This window comes from Corythoichthys intestinalis, chromosome 5, assembly GCF_030265065.1.
Source record: "Corythoichthys intestinalis isolate RoL2023-P3 chromosome 5, ASM3026506v1, whole genome shotgun sequence".
In the NCBI taxonomy this organism is placed as follows: Eukaryota; Metazoa; Chordata; class Actinopteri; order Syngnathiformes; family Syngnathidae; genus Corythoichthys; species Corythoichthys intestinalis.
This window is the reverse complement of record NC_080399.1, coordinates 51,290,983-51,300,055: the sequence shown is the minus strand read 5'-3', so window position 1 is coordinate 51,300,055 and position 9,073 is coordinate 51,290,983. Positions and strand designations below refer to the sequence as shown.

Here is a 9,073-nt window from a genome sequence, read left to right as displayed (position 1 = left end):
GCTCGGATAAATTCGGTTAAAATGAACATTCTCCCCCGCTTTCTTTATTTATTTCAATGCATTCCAATATTTCTCCCGCTTTCTTTTTTCAAATCGGTGGACAGCCTTATTACTGATTTTATATGGAACAAAAAGAAACCCAGACTGCGCTATCAGGCACTGCAGAGACCCAAAGAATTAGGTGGAATGGCTCTTCCAAACATTTTGTTCTATTATTGGGCAGCAAACATTAAGAACTTGTCATACTGGCTCCGTGGTGAGAGTACTGATACCACCCCATTGTGGCTTGTTGCTGAAGCCAACTCTATTAAACCGGTGACATTGAAATCCTTATTGTTTTCACCGCTTATGTCAGCTACATCCTCGTACTCAAAAAACTTTGTGGTATTATCTTGTATTAGGATTTGGAACCAATTTAAGAGATACTTTGGTTTACAGGCGCCTTCCGTTCGAGCTCCAATTTCGCTAAATCATGCCTTCCCCCCTTCTCTATTGGATAACACATTCACAATATGGTCTAGGCTGGGCATAGAAACATTTGAGGATTTATATCTGAACTCAACTTTTGCCTCCTTTCAACAGCTAGCTGAAAAGTTTTCATTGCCCAATTGTCATTTTTTCAGGTATCTCCAAATTCGCAGTTATGCTCGCTCTATTTGGCCAAGTTTCCCAACACTCCCTGCTGCCTCTACCTTAGATATCTTTTTAAAACCCTTATTATCGTCAAAGGGTGCAATAACTACAGTTTATTCTAATATTTATAAAATCAGCTGAGATAGCACTGTAAATGCCCTTAAGGCAGTCTGGGAATCGAATTTGGGAATGAGTATATCTGAAGAGGTCTGGAGAGAAATTTTATGTAGGACACACAAATCTTCAATCTGCGCCAGACACAGTTTCACTCAGTGTAGGATTCTACACAGAGCTCACTATACCAAAGCTAAGCTAGCCAAAATATTTCATACAGTCTCCTCCATGTGCGATCGCTGTAAGCAGGCCTCGGCCGATTATGCACACATGTTCTGGTTTTGTACGTCTTTAACTTCATATTGGTCTGATATTTTTACTGCTCTATCAAAGATTACAGAGATAGATATTGCTCCCAATGCCTTGACTGCTCTGTTTGGTGTGGTTCCTGCTGCACATGGTCTCCCTCCTCAGAAGGGGGACCTCATAGCATTCGCAACCTTGCTGGCCAGAAGGCTAATTCTTTTGAGGTGGAAATCTTCAGTTCCACCTACGCAATCATATTGGATCAAGGAGATGTTTTTTTTTCTCAAATTGGAAAGGATAAGACTGACGCTCTGTGGATCAGTTGCGTCCTTTGAGAACGCTTGGAAGTCGTTTTTTGCATATGTCAGAAGCATAAATTGCCATCTCTGTGTGGATTCTTGAACTATGCCTGGAAAATTATACCAATATAAAGATGTATATATATCTATATATGTGTTTTTTGTTTTGTTTTGTTGTTTTGTTTTTTTTCTTTCCGTTTCTTGGTCTGTGCTCTTTTCCCCTTTAAAGGGAAACAACTATATTAACAATACATTGCTTTCTGAGGATATGTGCCGTGGGTATTGGGTGGGTGAGGGTTTTTTGTTGTTGTTTTTTTTTTTGTTTTGTTTGTTTGTTTGTTTCTTATTTAGTTTCAATATGAAAAAAAAAAAGAATGCTCAAATGTTGTTACTTAATTTGCTTGTGCTATATTGGTTCAATAAACAAAGTTTACCAAAAAAAAAAAAAAATGTAAAAATGTATTGTTCTTCAGACAGCCACAATCAAATAACCCTTCCTGGATTCTTCATGGAACAAAAGTAAATATGATATGATATGATATGATATGATATGATATGATATGATATGATATGATATGATATGATATGATATGATATGATATGATATGATATGATATGATATGATATGATATAATATAATATAATATAATATAATATAATATAATATAATATAATATAATATAAACCCTATTAATTAAATAGATGATAACCAAATAACCCTCTCTGAGTTCTTCACAGAAAAGGCCAGGAAATAAATAACACTATTGAGAAAAAAATGAAATAAAAAATAAAAATGCTCTCTGGTATTGTTCAGGGCGCTGGTGTTCTGACAAATTTTGCAACCCATCAAAAATTGCTACCTTGCGGTTTTGCGCATGCACGTAAGGTTAAAAATGGCCGCGAATGCTGCGATTCCAAAGTAAACACTACAAACTTTTTTTAAAGAAAGGAATATTTACTTAAGTTTGATCATGTAAAGACATGTTCAAAAGTTCTCAGACACATCCTACCATGTTAGCTGCACACAGCAACTGCACCCCGCGCTCTCACTGTAAACGACTTCGCCGTGTCGTTAAGTATTAATTTACGCCATTTTCGTGTTGCACATGTATGTTTATGATGTATCTAGTTTAGTTAGCACCTTTGGATAACATTGACAGTCCAACTGAATGTAAAAGAGAGCTTTTTCCGCGCCACAAAAGCTTTGGGAGCAAAATTTTATAAGGGAGCAAATTTTGACAGAACACCGGACCAAATCTGGAGGCGGGCCGTATTCGGCCCGCGGGCCGTAGTTTGGGAAGCCCTGCTGTATGGCAACATACACGAGCAGTCTTGATGCAGTGGAGGCTTTCACAGATTATCTTTCTTACATTGTAGGCTTTTCACGCAATTGTTGGCACAGTTGTTAATGTTGTTGTTAATGGACCATGTATGTCCACTCGACATCTGGAAATTTAAAGTTTGTTTGCAGTGATCAAAAACGGGTCTAATTCGGTTGACGATTTCCGTAGGCGTTAACGTAACGGGAGCCGCCGAGTGCTGCGGGCGGCACAAGTCAACGATGGCGGACGGGGTACTTTCCGTCGTTTTGCTCGGATTAGTCGTCCAAAATAAAATATCTGTTGTCCCTCCAATTTTTATTTTGTCAATAAATAGCCCCTTTGCTCAGTTGCGTGTACACGCGCAGGCTCACGGATTCAAGTGATCCGTTTAAAGTCACACATCTGCTCCCCTTGTCTTCACAAAATCAAATAATTTGTTTTACTATAGAATATTTAAAGTTATTCTTTCATTTAACGGTTTTGTGGTTTACACATTGGCATCACGTTAATAACATTGTGTTGAAAAGAAGAAGAAAAAAGTAAAACATACTGAGAAATGACAGGATGGGATAGATTTCAAAATAAAAGCACCTGCGCTTGCTGACCCAGCAGGTGGTTGTATCGGAGGGGGTATTATTTTATAAAATTCAACGGGATGCAGTCATGGTCAATTTACCAATAAAATTGCTCTAGAACCATATATTACATTGCATTGGCATTTGAGTTTCAAACTGGAACAAGTGAAAGAAAGGTAGGTAATTTTCGTTTCATTTTTTTTTTTTTAATAGTTTGTACTATTTATATTTATACAACTTTACATTTACATTTTAGTTCTTGGAAAAAAGGATTTCGAACATTTGTAATACTGGTTGTCCATACTTATTTGTGACATGGACTGTAACATGCTTCAAGATAGCATGCTAGCGACTAGCGATGTTAGCAGGCCTTTTTACCTTGGCCTTCAGATAAGCGGGAGAAAATGGATGGATGGATAGTAGGAGTAGTTTAATTTAATTTAGTTGTTCCCACGCTCTCCTGCTGCGTTGCAGAGCGGATGCGTGTGCCGACCCGTTAGCGGGGACAACCCGCAAAGCAACTACATTTCTGACCAGTTACAATAGTATATTAAAAGAAGAACAATTGTATTTTGCTGTTCGTAGAAAGTCTCTGTTAAATTTCAATTCAACGTGAAATAATTAACTAATTTAGATTTTCAGCAAATAGTAGTTCACAATTCCAATTAAACTCTGTCTCGGGTGTGGTTTACTGTTATTGGACACATGTGGGTCTTATTTTTCTGTCGCTGTACAAAATTGTTCGACATCCTGCTCTTCTTTTTTGTTGTTATTTTTTGAATTTGGCGGTTCAACGATGTGCGCATGCTCAAACGGTTAGTGAATGTACTATTTTGAACGGTGCGTCACCTCCCCTGTGTTCCCATCCTCAGCGCTTTTCCCCCACATCGTTACCTATTAGTGACGGAATCTGTCGTTCACATGAGTAAACGAATCCATTCCGGTTCGTTCAGTAAAAAGATTCGTTCAAACAAACCGTTCAACGAATCGTTCGCCCCCCTCATATCCCTCCCCGCCCAAATGAATCGTTCGGTTAGTGAACGGGAAGTGACGTTGCCGAACGAATCATCAAAGACCGCTTCGCAGTATAACTGAACGGGAAGTGACATTGCTTGGTCCCTCCCTCTCTTGCACACATTGACCACTCGTCGTAGTTTCAGAAATGAGTGACAGGCGATATCATTCTGCTTTCACAAACAGCCTCGTCTCCCTCCCGCTGCTGCAAAAGCTTCAATGGGATTAAAGTCATGGCTCGTGCTTGCATTTCGATTTAGGACACGGTTAAACATTTTCCTTTTGTGGGGGGAGTGGAGGTTTGGGGTCGGGGGCGCATGGACTTTCTTTAGAATGATCTTGATCACATATAGACCCTACTCACCTACGTCACAAAATGGGCGTGTCGCTGTTTCCGGCCGCCATATTGTACCTCTTTTTTAGACCTATTCTCATTGTTTTCAATTAGTCCCGCAAGTTATAGAGCAATTCATGGAAGCCCCGGTGTTATCTGACGCTGTAAACTCATTGGATCCGTTGCATAAAAGGCGTTACGTGGAAAAGCTTCAGTTTATCCATTCGCCAGATCCGTATTTGATGCCTAAATCGAGGTTTTTCGACCCGCTGGCTTCGCCTGACATCTGATATCCTGATATTTACAACTATCTTGTCCACACAAAATCAGCCTATTCTCACGAAAGTTTGAAAAACTTTAAGAGCTTGGAGGCTTATAAATGCTACGTTGCTGGTTGGGTGAAACAGGTCCTCGTACACGAAAATTCGGCAGGAATCTTGTGCTTGGAAGGTGAGTTACGAAATTTTCAATTCAAAATCTTTTGTTCTTGCTAACATCCACTGTCAATTCTAATGTATTTCATATCATTTGTCAATGGAGCTAGGGCTTTTAATGTTTATATGGTTTAGCGATAGCACTCTCACTATATACATATATAATACGTAATAAATATGAAGTGCGATAGCACTACTCCAAATTGTCCCTAGTTGAATTTAGTTTTTGGCTTTTGACCTCAATAGTGAAATTGTAAATTAATTGTATGACAACTGTCTGATTATCCTCTTATAATTATATATTTTCAGGTAGTTCATTCACAACGTCTGAGTGTATGTTGTCGGCGATTAGCCTAGCAATGATCTTAATTGTGGTTGTCAGCCCAAAACCCTCTAAATATATATTAAATGCATCTTACCAGATATAAAATGACTACTACATAATCTGTGGTAGTCGTTTGGAGCCCAGTTTTCTCGTCGAATTGCAGCAGTCAATCTCGGTCTCCTCTTCGGCTCTCTCGGAATACGGTAAAAATTCAAGTCTCTCCGTCTATCTTCTCTGTTTTTGCAACCGACCGCCACACACGACTTCACCATTTTGATTATTAATGTTAACGAGCAGAAAAACACGCCATAATAGGAGGAATTTACGAAGCGCTAATGCATTAACATGACTAGTATCCGGACAACATGGCGCGGGGGCGTGGCTGTGACGCCACGTGAGTAGGGTCTATACAATGCAGCTACCAGCCAACGTGGCATGCTTGCTGTCACGAAAATAAAAATATAATCGAAAAATAATAATATCGAAAGTTTAACAACCAACCAACACATCATATTTACCTCTCGCTCTGTTGTATTTTAGTTTTTATGCTCATCACTATTATTTTTGGTCACTATTGTTAAAACTAAAGTGTAAATAGCTAGTTGTCAAATGTTGCTGCTCTGAAATAAAAATACTACATTTTGATATTTGACAGTTTAATTGCAAATCAGTATTAAGATGATCGTATTGAATTTTTGCACTGGTATTAACAAATAAAATAATCCGGTCAGTTCCCCTGTCGTCCCCTCATCTCAGATCGTCAAATGCTGACGAGTAATAATTGTTTGCTCTTTACGAAGTTGCCTTTCTACTCTCATTAGTCTGTTAAGAAAAATGTAGACTTATTGCGACATCTCCCGTGTCAGCGTGCATTGTTTTTGGGCGCTTGAGTAGCACATGATGGACGGATGGACATAATTTGTCAAACTAACTAACACCCGACACGCTCTGACACGAAAGAAAATAAAAACAGTCGGGAAAAATTGACGTGTATATACAGTTTCATTGCAAATCAGTATTATGGTGATCATACTAAATATTTTTTCTGTGCACATATGAGGTAAATATCGCTGCCATGAAGCTTCCATACAATGACAGTTTTCTCCCCCCGCACTGCCGTCACGCGACCGCAGCTCAGCTTTTGCTTGCCTCGTAGCTACCCGCGAAAGTCTTTTAAACTACTGTAAATTTGATAGTATGTCATTATATGTAGTCCCGAGTCTGTAGAGAAAAGTAGTACACTAAACCATGCTCGCTAGGTTTGTGTGGTGTTTTTGTCTGTTTGAGCAGCATTTGATAGGCTCCACATCAACAAATATGTGACAAAGTCATTTCCTTTCATTTTTTGACTCGTTCACCGCATTACTGCAAAGTCAAGTTAGCAGCAAGCTAGGTCAGGAACCGGAGCCTCCGGAGGACCGAGTCACTGAACGGGAAGTGACATAACTCAGTCTTGCCCTCCTGCCTGCACGCTGGCTGCTTATTGGCTACACGTGGAAGTGAGTGACAGACGGCCTGATTCTGTTTCCGCTCCCTCCCCTGCCCGCGATGAGGCTGGCGTCTGATTGGTCGTGTGCGATGTCAGAAGACGCTGTCACTTGCTCAACGCCCTCCCACGCTGCGAACAAGCACCAACCTCACAGAACGAATCAGTGCAGATGGTGATTAGTTCGGTCTCATTTACCCAAACAATTCATTCAAAAAGAACGAATCGTTCGCGACCGATACAACACTATTACCTATAGACCCCAATCACCAACGTCACACAATCACGTGATCGCTGTATTGTGCCGCCATATTGTCCGTCATTTTGTGTCCATATAGGGAATGGGACGTACTACGTCATTGTTTGGACGCACCTCCATGCTGGCAATATAATTCACTTCCGGGCCGGCAGAGTCAATGCGGATTGTAACGTGTGGTAGTGCTAAGCTAACTCTTTCGGTGTTTTAGAAAGAAAATATGGGTGCTTATTGTTGCGTTACCGGGTGCAACAGCGTCTCCTACGACAAAAAAAGGGGTTAGGAAAAATGGACTCACTTTTCACCGTTTTCCTGCATGGAGGACCAAATATCAGATCACGAAGGTACGACGGATGGCTGGATTGCAGCGGTTCGTCGGAAAAGCATTTCTTATGATCATATTTCTGCTGGAATGAGAGTGTGTTCCTGCCATCTCTACTCTTGTAAGTTGAACGATTTATCCACTTTTGGTTTCAATACGTTTTTGTTTTTTTACACCGTTGTGTAAATCTGCCTCGGTAGCAATGCTCGCCTACTACGACTCACCTACCTGTTGTGTTCCTACGTAAACCTGCTGACAACACATCCCGATTGGTCACCTTCTCTCTTCTTGGATCATTTGACAAAGAAAATTTGTTCAATGGAGTGGTTCCATTTGTCCTGTGTCGGACTCAAACAAGCCCCTGCAGCAGACGCCATCTGGGTCTGCCCTTCTCGTCGATGAACTGCGGGCTTTTAACTTGTGAAAATGCAAGAACTTTAATGCACATATTTATTCTGCCTGGCTATTTAACTATGGCCAGTGACTTTTATTTTATTTTTTTATTTTTTTTTAACCATTTTGACAAAGACGCGTTTCATTGTAATGTTGAATTTATATATTCTATTATTATTTTTAATTTATGATATTCTTATTTGCACTAATGTAGACTTAAGACTGTCAATTCAAATAGTGTTGGAAAAGTTGCAATACCTAAAATAGAAATGCAAGAACTGTAAAGTACATATTTATACACCTTTATTTACCTAAGGCCACTGGATGTTTTTTAACTGCTTTGAAAAATACAGGTTTTGTTGTGATCTTGTATTTATATAGTATATAGCTTTTTATAATGTATTATGTATTATAATATTTGCTGCCCCCTGCCAGAGTGTGGGCCATTTTGTACTAAAAGGATTTTAAACTGTCAGTTCAAATACTGTGTTGGGGACTAGTACTTGCAATACTTAAAATGGAAATGCAAGAACTTTAAATCACATATTTATCCTGTCTGGCAATTTACCCAAGGCCAGTAAATAGTGTTTTAAACTGCTTTGACAAAGACACGTTTATTGTGATCTTGTATTTGTGTATTACTTATAATTATATAATATTTGCTGCCACCGTCAGAGGGTGGGCCTTGTTTGCACTAATTTTAATTAATTATTTTAAATAATAATAATTTTAAACTGTCAATTCAAATATCGTATTGGAGAAATTGCATTACTTGAAATAAATCTATTGCAACTTATCAGTCCCAGTTCTCGTCTACAACATTGTCCAAAAATTGTCAATGCATATTCCAAATAGAAAAACAAAATTAAGTCACCTGACTTTGTAATTATTACACCTGTTTATTATGAAGACCTGAAGTAAACAACAAGCAGTTACAGTTTGTCAAGAAGTTGTTCAAGTCATGTTTTGGTATTCATATTTTATTGACTTTTCACAACAACACTTGGGATCGTGTTTGTAAGAGCAGAGCAAACTGAAGTTTCAGCGTGCACTCTTCGCCTTTCCAACCTCTCATAACGCTCCGATGTGGTGCGCTTGACCTCAGAATTACCCAAGAAGAGATATGGTGACCAATCGGGATGTGTTGTCAGCATTTCATATGCAGGTTTTCCTAGTAACACAAAAGTTAGGTGAGGAGGAGGAGTAGGTTAGCATTGCTACCGAGGCAGATTTACACAACAGTAAAAAAAACACACAAAAAAAACGTATTGAAACCAAAACGGATAAATCGTTCAACTTACAAGAGTAGAGATGAGGCGA

General features: G+C 39.2%; 1 protein-coding gene across 1 annotated transcript in view; it reads left to right on the top strand.

Annotated features, from left to right (window-relative positions):
* The first annotated feature begins 3,308 nt into the window (after positions 1-3,308).
* The window catches only part of LOC130916744 (uncharacterized), a 93,298-nt gene continuing 87,533 nt past the window's right edge, over positions 3,309-9,073 (top strand). Inside the window, exon 1 of the mRNA XM_057837685.1 lies at positions 3,309-3,365. The gene's annotated coding sequence lies outside the window, so the exon portion shown is untranslated. The remainder of the gene's footprint in view (positions 3,366-9,073) is intronic.